General features: G+C 40.6%; 1 pseudogene across 1 annotated transcript; it reads left to right on the top strand.

Annotated features, from left to right (window-relative positions):
* The first annotated feature begins 319 nt into the window (after window positions 1-319).
* LOC308244220 (activated RNA polymerase II transcriptional coactivator p15-like) lies at window positions 320-10,394 on the top strand (annotated as a pseudogene). Its single transcript has 2 exons — window positions 320-376; window positions 9,994-10,394. The product of its transcript is annotated as an activated RNA polymerase II transcriptional coactivator p15-like (transcript).
* Window positions 10,395-10,689: the final 295 nt, after the last annotated feature.

Below are 10,689 nucleotides of genomic sequence, written 5' to 3'. Positions count from 1 at the left end.
GACCTTCACCACCCTATTGTCTGTGTCCATGGGTTAAGCATATATGCATACAAGTTCTTTGGTTGATCTCTTCCCCCCCACCCACCTTCCCCTGCCTTCCCTCTGAGATTCCACAGTCTGTTCCATGCTTCTATGTCTCTCAATTATAGCTTAATCACAGATCTATTCCTGACTTTCTATCTAAATTAGATCTCCCATTTCTATTTCTTTTTTTAAGAAAATCTTGTTTTCTTTATACCACTTGCTATAATTTTAAATTATATATTAATTTATTTGCTTTCTTGTTTTGTGCTGTCCTTTTCACTAGATGCTTTGACCCATGAAGGTGGAGGCCATGATCACCATTGTTGCCACAGGTCCTAACACTGTTAATTGTGTAAGTAATTATTGAGTAAATGAACAGGGAATGAAACAAACAAACAAACAAACAAACAAAAAAACATGGGAAGAGGCTACAAATAATAATATGCATCTGCTGTGCTTGAAAAATACACACTATATTTGTATACTGTTGATTAAGCCTTGTAGTGTTCTTAAGAAATCTATACTAATAAAAGGGTAATATGCTAATTAGACTGGGAGACCTTCCGAGAGACCTTCTGGACATCCTTCTGGACAAAGCCATGGTGACGGGGCCGAGGCAGAGGCAGTTAGAGGCAATCAGGCCAGGGGGGAAGGGCAGTAGAGGATGATCAGGCTGGTGGGGGGGGACAGTTGGGGGTAATCAGGCCAGCAGGGGAGGCAGTTGGGGGTGAGCTGGCTGGTGGGGGGGCAGTGGGGTCAATCAGGCTGGCAGGGGGAGCAGTTGGGGGCGATCAGGCTGGCAGGGGGGCAGTTGGGGGTGAGCAGGCCAGCAGACAGAGTGGTTAGGGGCAATCTGGCAGGCAGGCAGGTGAGCGGTTAAGAGCCAGCAGTCCCAGACTGCAAGAGGGATGTCCGGCTGCTGGTTATTCCCCGAGGGTTCCCAGATTGGAGAGGGTGCAGGCTGGGCTGAGCAATACCCTCCCTCCCCCGTGCACAAATTTCATGCACTGGGCACTAGTCTATATATAAAAGCCAAGTGACAGGGATGACCAGGATGACCAGAACAACTGGAATGACTGGTCGTAGCTATGATGTGCATGATCGGGGACAGGGCTGGCCGACCAACCTCCCGCAGCCCCTCCCCTCAGCAGGCCAGACCCACCCATGCAAAAATTCATGCACTGGGCCTCTAGTCTATATATATAAAACCCTAATATGCAAATAGACTGAACCACAGAACAACTGAACAACCAGTAGCTATGACATGTGCTGACCACCAGGGGGCACGTGTGGAACATGGCAGGAGTCAGCAGCAGGTGGCAGAGCGCAGAACATGGTGGGTGTCAGCCACAGTGGGATGGTGGAGCAAGTGAGCAGGGGCGCCAGACCAAGGCGGGGCACCAGTCGCTGTCATCAGGGTGAGCCTCTAGTGCAGGGGTGGGCAAACTTTTTGACTCGAGGGCCACAATGGGTTCTTAAACTGGACCAGAGGGCCGGAACAAAAGCATGGATGGAGTGTTTGTGTGAACTAATATAAATTCAAAGTAAAGGAGCGGAGGGGAGAGCAAGAGAACCCTCCGCTCTTTCGGCTCCGCGGGCCGGATAGAACAGCCGAATGGGCCGGATCCAGCCTGCGGGCTGTAGTTTGCCCACGGCTGCTCTAGTGGTTACTAAAAATTCTTTACTGGTGCCAGAGACTCCACTCGCACCTGCTGCCAGCACCTGGCATCGGCCCCGATCACTTGGTGCCGTCAGTGGGTGTGAGCAGCAGTTGCTGGCCCCAATCACCCCTCAAGGGTTCTCCACCTCCCCCTGCTCCTGCGGGGTGATCAGAGCTGGCAACCACCTCTCGCACCCGCTGCCAGCGATGGCCCCACTTGCACCCACTGCTGGCGCCTGGTGCCAGCCCCAATTGCTTGGCGCTGTCAGCACCTGGGAGCGGCGGTGGCGGCGGAAGCGGGGCTGCCAGCAGACAGGGGACCAGTGGCAGTGGCAGGAGGGGCTGGGCTGGGGCACAGAGGATGGGCTGAGACCCACCCCTATGCCCACAGGAGCCTTGCAGCCTTCAGTTCCTTTTAAAGTGCACAAATTCATGCACTGGGCCCCTAGTACATTATATTTGTCCAGAGGAGTTTTAGTTCAGCAACTTATAGATATAAGACAGTGGTCAGCAAACCGCGGCTCGCGAGCCACATGCGGCTCTTTGGCCCCTTGAGTGTTCTAACACCACTTCTTCAAAATGGACTCGCCCAGGCCGAAAACCGACTTCTGCGCATGGGCCACGAAGTTTCAATCGCACTGTATGTGCACTCCCACACGTGGTATTTTGTGGAAGAGCCACACTCAAGGAGCCAAAGAGCTGCATGTGGCTCGCGAGCCGCAGTTTGCCAACCACTGATATAAGAGAAACCTTGCTAAAAGGTGAGATAATTATCTATCATTTTCAAAAATACAAAATTTGAGCTTATTTCTGGCTGCAAAGTTCACTCCACTGCTGCATCCTAGTCAGAATGTGCGGTACTGGTTCTGTACTGGACGGGTGGGTTCTTAAAGACACCCTTCATGTAGCATTAGTTCATGCCCTTCAACAATTGTGCCTAGCAACCTCTGCTGGGGAATAAGCCATAAGCAAATTGTGTAGCATTCCTCCTAACATGACTCTTGAGGCTAGATTGTTAAATAATGTTGTGAGGGGAAAGGTCTCCATGTAAAAGATGTTAACTTACTTTAAATAGAGTTGTTACTCAAAAATAATTATTTCATATGGAACATTAGGGTTCCAACAGAAGCTTTGCACATATTGATTAGGTGTCATCATCTGTCCTGTTAGCATTTTTAACATAATTTAGTGCTCATCATTTGACATTGCAATAGACATTATTTAAGTAAGATGACGAGAATGTATACAGTACTAGATATTCTTTTGGCGGTTTTATGCTTACTCAATGCAATAACAACTAAATTATTCTCATTTAGAATGCATTGATTTTCTGTCTTTGGGCAACTCTAATTACCTTCAAGATACGAGACACGCAGACCTACTTTCACACTGAATGCACACCTCTTCACAGTTTATGCTGCTTTCAAATGCCTCCTTCGTAAACCAATATCTTATTTTAACTCTGGGAATTTAAATCAAGCACATTAAGCAGTTGTAATGAGTTACCTGCACAAAGGAGCCACACTGTGAAGTTTGGGCAACAAATCACTCTGACATTTAAAAAGCAATTCAGTGAAACCATAGCACATAAAAGGAAGAGACCCTGAGATATGAGTTTTTTTCATATTTTTCCAGAGGTAATTTTTAAAAATCTCCTTTTAGTTACCCAAAAAGGCATGTCATTCATAATCCTCTGATTTCACAGGTAACTCTTCCAACCCTTTGCCGTATAAATTTTTAACTCTTATATTCCAAAATTCTTCACCTTCACATTAACAGGAATGTTCACACATTGGAAGAGTTTGTCATTGATGTATATTTATTTTAAATCTTGGGCATTAAACTTTAACAATCAATGCTTATAAAATGAACACATCAAGGTCTTGATATGCATATTTCTGATTATTATTGATAATATAGCATATGCCTTTTTAAATCTTTACCTGAAGATATGTTTTTATTGTTTTGAGAAAGAGAGGGAGAGGAAGAGGGGGAGAGAAAGAGGAGGGAGGGAGGGAGAGAGATAAAAAAGAGAGGGAGGGGGGAAGAGAGAGAGAAACATCAATGTGAGAGAGAAACATAGATTGGTTGCCTTCCATATATGCCCAGACCAGGGGTTGAACCTGCAACCTGGGTATGTGCCCTGACCAGGATCAAACCCTCAACCTTTTGGTGTATAAGATGAAACTCCAGCCAACTGAGCCAACCAGCCAGGGCTGGCATATGTCTTTTTATGTTTATTAGATATATGTATATTTATCACATATGTTTCATACTTCTGTAAAATGCCTATTCATCTTTTTTTTTAATATATTTTATTGATTTTTTACAGAAAGAAAGGGAGAGGGATAGAGAGCTAGAAACATCGATGAGGGAGAAACATCGATCAGCTGCCTCCTGCACACCCCCCACTGGGGACGTGCCCGCAACCAAGGTACATGCCCTTGACCGGAATCGAACCTGGGACCTTTCAGTCTGTAGGCCAACACTCTATCCACTGAGCCAAACTGGTTTCGGCTGCCTATTCATCTTTTGCCCTGTTTCCTGGTTGTGGGTTTTTTTTGTATGTATTATTTTTAGGGGGCCTGGAGAGGGGTATGTCTTTTGAACATTGATTTTTCTTTGTTTACAGTGACTCTAATATTTAAAAGTTTTTAATTTTAGTGAACTAAAATGTAGTAATTATTTTGTTGTTGATACTAATGTGTCTTGTTTAAGAAATTGTTTCATACTACAAGTTAAGAAATATACTAATGTACTTGCTTCTGAAAGTTTTCAATTTCTAACTTTGAAATGCAAGATACTAATCCATTTAAACTTCATTTTTGTGATGGTGTGAGGCAGAGATTTATTTTGTTTTTCTTTCTTATGGATAACTATTATTCAAGCTCATTTGTTGAATAATCCAACTCCTAAACTTGATCTTGCTACATCCTCTCTGTCTTCTGACAAAATTCCAAATAGGCATTATCTGCTTCTAGATTTTTTATTTTGTTTTATGCTGTTGATTTTTCTGTCATTGTGTCAGTAACATGCACTTTATTTGCTTTTAAGACCTATCTATAAGTCCCTATATTTTGTAGAGCAAACCCTTTCTCTTTTTATTTCCTTCCTCATCTTTCTTTTTAAAGTCTTGACTAATTTTAGCAACATGGTCTTTAGTACAATTTTTAAAGTCAATTTTTCAAGTCCTATTAATAATCCTACTAGAACATAAATATTTCATCAATTTAATAGATAAATTTTTGGAAAGTGGCATCTTCAAATTATTCTCTGATTCTCTACAAGTGTAGGCTACTTCTTCACCTGTTTATTGTCCTTCAGTAAAGAATTTCAGTTTGGCCCTTTGCAATAAAGGATTCTGAATATTTAGTCAATTAGTATAGAAGACCATGAGCTCTTGGAAAACACTCTGACACTGTGATCAAATTGCAAACAGACAGAAATTAGACTGAAAACATCAGGGAAACTAAAGTTTTCTTTAAAGAACCAAAGTAAAGCTCTTAAGGATGCTTAGGAGCACTGCAAATTTTTTCTTTCAAGGAGTGTCAGTTGAGGGAACATAAACATAGATTTAAAAATAGCTCTCATTTATCCACTGCAAAGCAGGACAGTTGCAGCCTGGATAACTAAAATACACAGATGTGTGAATGGACTCCAAACTATGGAGCTCACATAAAGCTATTTTTTATACAGAAATATAATCTTGGAGTCATGGAAACAGCAACAGATGCAACATTCTGCTGTCGGATGCAGCATTCTGCCACTTAACGTTACCCATAGACAATTACCAAAGATTATTATTTCCAATCACCTTCTGCACCAGAACATTTACCAGAGCTAACAAATAGCAGAACTGACTAACTTGAAATTATCCTTCTGTTCCTCTCCTAATCATCTTGATTTGAACAATTGAATCGTCTAAATATAGGCAGAAAAAAAAAAAAAGATTAGACTTCAACTGGAAAGCAGCTAGATAATTATCTGATTTGGCGTATTACAGTTTCCTTAACTGAACCACCCCAGAAAATCAGTAATATTGGCAATGGATTCCATAATTTCCCCAAATGTATAGAAATGTTTTGTAAGCTGTAGTAAAACCATATTCCCTCTTTATCCAGAGAATACAAAATCAACCATCTAATCAATACTTCTATATATCAGGTACAAATTACATCTGTAAAATATGCCTTCCTAAATTTCCATCTGTAAATTCTAGTCAACTTTTAAAACCCAACTAAATGTAATATTCTGCTTACCTAGTCACCACAATAAAATGTAATTTATTTTCTTCCTTAATCCCCATACCACGTTATACCTATTATGACACCAATAACATTTTACTTGTTCCTATAATAATTTTTGGGTTGTCTCATTTTCCACATCTACTGTTAAGGGCAGAGAAACTATTGATAATATATTTTTAAATTTATCTTTATTACTGAAAATACTACAGATGTCCCTTTTATTCCCCCCCTCCCCGCAATGACTGCCTCCATCCCCCCAGGCCAACTGCATTATTGTCTGTGACCATGAGTTATGCATATATGCATATAAGCTGTAATATTTTTAATGACATTTTCATAGACTCAGTGAAATATAATATCTGTCTTACAGCATAACACAATAAACATTTGGTCAGTCTGTTAAATACTAGTATATCATGAGAAAGCAGTTGCCTCTCTCAAGTGGCCAAATATGATGATTTGCATATCTACCTTGAATATTTATATCACTAGAATGTGAATTATTGACACTACCAGGAAGAGCAAACTAGGATTGTCCCTGACTACTGAGGGCCAATTGGAACTGGACATTGCACTGCCACAGGCTCAGTCTGTTTCTATGGACTTCATACTGCCTACTGAGAGAGTTGCAGGTAGCCCCACAACCCTAATCTTCATGGCATAGAGAGCAACACTTTAGCTAACTCTTAAACATTTTTATATCATGAAACTTTATCAGTAGCGTTTGGTGTTTTCATCCAAATATAAAAAAAAGTCTTGAAAAATAACAGTGGAGAACTAATGTACTACAAAAGACTGGACCCAGTTGATGTAGGATATAGGTAATTCTTTTAAAAAATAATTATTTTTCATTATGTTGCTTAATAAAAACTAACATTTACTTTTATTTTTTAAATATATTTTTATTGATTTTGAAGAGGAAGTGAGAGGGAGAGAGAGACAGAAACTTCAGTGATGACAGAGAATCATTTACCGGCTGCCTCCTACATGCCCCCTACTGGGGATTGAGCCTGGGAGCCAGGTATGTGCCCTGGCCGGGAATCGAACCATGACCTCCTGGTTCATATGTTGATGCTCAACCACTGAGCAACACCAGCTGGGCAAAAACAAACATTTAGATATCTTGAAAATGACATATTGATGGTATGATATTAAGTTAAATGTACTCCAGGATATTAAGGATATTAAGTTCATTTTTGTAAACTTGAGGAATAAATGCTTATGTCAACCCTAACAGATTCTTTAGACCCCTGCTGGTCCTCCTTAAAATCCATTGGTGACAATAATCATCAATCAAAATTTTTATATACTTATAGATTGCAAGTATATTCATTCAAAAAAAATGGCTCCTTTGTGCCAGGCACCATGGTTCCAGATTTTATAAATAGAAAATTAAGAAAAACTTTCATTTCATGACTCTCAAATTCAGGTTAATGAGAAAAAGAAATACTTCATTAATATAGACTAAAACCCAGGATTAAGTCATAAATTACTCATGTTTTTAATGCAATTCCCCAAACATATTTTTTTCTTTTCCCCTGATAATAATGTGGCCAAACTTATCTAATTATAAACAATTGGTATTTTTGCTCCATGTTTAATGATGGCTTTGTGAAATTAAAGGAAATAAAAGTCAGCAATATAAGCAGTTATTTGAATAAAAGAGCAATTACTGGAGCTGCTGAGCCCTTCACTTAACAATATACTAGAAGTAAATATGTTTTAGTTTCCCAATGCTACCTTTGCATTAGCCCTTGAATCAGAACACCATACACAGTCCACGAACTAATAGCATAATCTGTTACATGATTGCCGTGAATGCAACTTTACTGATGGCTCAAATTAATGTGTTTAATCACTGTAGGCAACTGTTATCAGTGTGCCAAGAGTAATGTGTTTTTTCAAGTTATATTAAAAGTTGGAATGGCAGAAGGACTAGACTATAATTTATATTTGAATCAAAACTATTAGTGAGCCCTGCTGGTGCAGCTCAGTGGTTGATTTCCGGTCAGGACATATGCCCGGGTTACAGGCTTGATCACCAGTAGGGGGCGTGCAGGAGGCAGTTTCTCTCTCTCATGGGTGTTTCTCTCTCCCTCTCCCTTCCTCTCTCTCTAAAAATCAATAAAAACATGCATATTTTTTAAAATTATTAATGAAAGTAAATACTTTTAAATTCAATGATATGCTATGTTACCCAAGGTATGTAGGGGTGGGGACTATGAGGCATGATCAAGCCTGAACTTATTACTTATGCATAAAATCACCCCACAGAATGAGACCAGGAACTGATGGTTTCCTAAAATTGATATTGTCTATAGTAAATTTGGAATCTATATGGCAAATCATCACTAGTCAGATTAAGTTTTGTATCATTTATTACTAACATGTATTCTTATTTTGTTTTTATCAAATTTTCTAAATCTAGAAGTGGGCCTGTTTCCTGACTTCTGTTTTTGTAATCTAGAATAACAGAAGGTAGTTTGTCCAATTAAATGTTTTTCTTCTCTGATCCAGATTAAAGTTAGTTTCTATAAGGTTTACGTAACTTCTCAAGGTAAAAGGTTACTGAACTTTCTAGGAAGACCTTACCTAGGAAATTGTCATTTATTTCCTAATACAGTATTCTTACTGTTTATATGCAAGGAACTTGTCAAAGCATCTAGTTTTCAGGACTTTCACACTTCTAGTCATTAATCCACGTAAAAGGAGGCAGGAGTAAAACAGTGGTGATTTTTATTTCTGAATGAAATGGGTCCTCTTGGTCTAGAAACAAATTAGAGGACATTAGGAGCTTGTGGAGTAGTTAATGAATATGAATTAAGTGGATAAATTCACTTCCAACAGTGGAAAGAGTATGAGATTTGGAGCTGGACAGACCTAACTCTGCCACCTGCTGTTTGGGAAACTGAGTTTTACTTACTTCCCTAGAGCAGAGAGTTCTAAAAAAGCAGTCATTTCATTTGTTCTAAAAGGTACTGGAAGGTCAAGGGGAAGTAAAATTGAGGAGCTGATATCTAAGCTGGACCTACTATGTGTCATGCCATGTGTACTTTGGGACTTACTAAATTCTCAAAGCAAAATTGAGATAAAATTGAAAGGAAAGTGTGTGCAAAAGGAAATGAAAAGAATTTCTACTGTTTTATGGAACAACTAATTTTTTAAGAGTCAGTGTGACTGGGTATCTATACTAATAAAAGGGTAATATGCTAATTAGACCAGATAGACTGGACGTCTTCCAGACAAAGCCACAGTGGCAGGACCAAGGCAGAGATGGTTAGGGGCAATCAGGCAAGAAAGGGAGAGAGTTTAGGGGTGATCTGGCTGGCAGGGGAGCAGTTAGGGGCATCAGGCAGGCAGGCAGAGGTGGCTAGGGGCGATCCGATCAAGTAGGCAGGCAGAGGGGTTAGGGGCGATCAGTCAGGCAGGCAGAGGCAGTTAGGGGCAATCAGGCAGGCAGGCAGAGTGGTTAGGGTCGATCAGGCAGGCAGGCAGGTGAGCAGTTAGGAGCCAGTGGTCCCAGATTTCGAGAGGGATGTCTGACTGCCAGTTTAGGCTCGATGGACATCCCCTGAGGGGTCCCGGATTGCAGAGGGTGCAGGTCAGGCTGAGTGCACTGGGCCTCTAGTAGAATTTTACCTAATAATAGACAAACATGTAAAATGACTGTACCTCTGCTACGCCCACAGCCAATCAGAGTGAGTATGCAAATTAATCCAACAAAGATGGCAGGTTAATATGCAGGTGCAGAGTAGCTGGGAGGAACGGGACACTTGCTAAGAGGGGGATGGTGGGTGGTGGAGGGAGCTACAGGAGCAGTGCTCTGGACAGAAGCGAGGACTTTCAGCTCCCGGGGTGGGCTGGGAGCGGAGACTAGCGGGCTCCCGGGCGGCTGGGAGTGAAACCAGAAGAAAGAAGGCCTATTCTTGCCTGAATATCGTGCAATGGACCTCTAGTATAATATAGAAAGGAAAGGTATCTAAAAATAAAGATGTAGAAGTTGAAAGGAACCATCCATCAGTTTGGATGAAAAACTAGTGAGTGCATGGCAAGTGAGCACAGGGCCTTGGCTGCAAGAGCGGAGCACTGCCTAAATCTAAGGAGCTTGTTTCTTCAAGCTCTTCTGGCAGCGATTCTGACAGTGAAGTTGACAAAAAGTTAAAGAGGAAAAAGCAAGTTTCTTCATAAAAACCTATAAAGAAGCAAAAGACTTGAAACTTCAAGAGCCCTGTCATCTTCTAAGCAGAGCAGCAGCAGCAGAGATAATGTTTCAGATTGGGAAGATTAGGTCCATCAGCATTGGGGACTTTAAAGGGACAGTCCTAACTGATATGAAAGAATATCAAATGGATCCAGAAGGAGAAAAGAAACCAGGAAGAAAAGGTATTGCTTTAAGTCCTGAGCAATGGAGCCAGCTGAAGGAATAGATTTCTGACACTGATGATGCAGTAAGAAAACTGTAATACCAGAGCCCTATAAAACCTGTATCGTTCTAGTTGTTTAGATCTTTTTACATTGGCTTTGATTTTTTTTAATGTTGTTTTCCAAGCTATTGTATATTTGGATTGCAGAACAATTTTTAAGAATATTTTTTAATGTGCATTATTGAAAATGTTCTGAGTGAAGCCAGTTGTCAACTTTGTTGACAAGGGGGATTGCTTTGTGCTCACCAACTAGTGTAAAACAAAATCAAGTAATTCAATCTTAACTATTGAGGCCTTCTTTGATCAGAAAAGTTGGTACTATTTAAGGCCAAAA

Source organism: Plecotus auritus, assembly GCF_963455305.1.
Source record: "Plecotus auritus genome assembly, chromosome: 3".
NCBI lineage: Eukaryota > Metazoa > Chordata > Mammalia > Chiroptera > Vespertilionidae > Plecotus > Plecotus auritus.
This window is presented reverse-complemented; position numbering and strand designations above follow the sequence as displayed.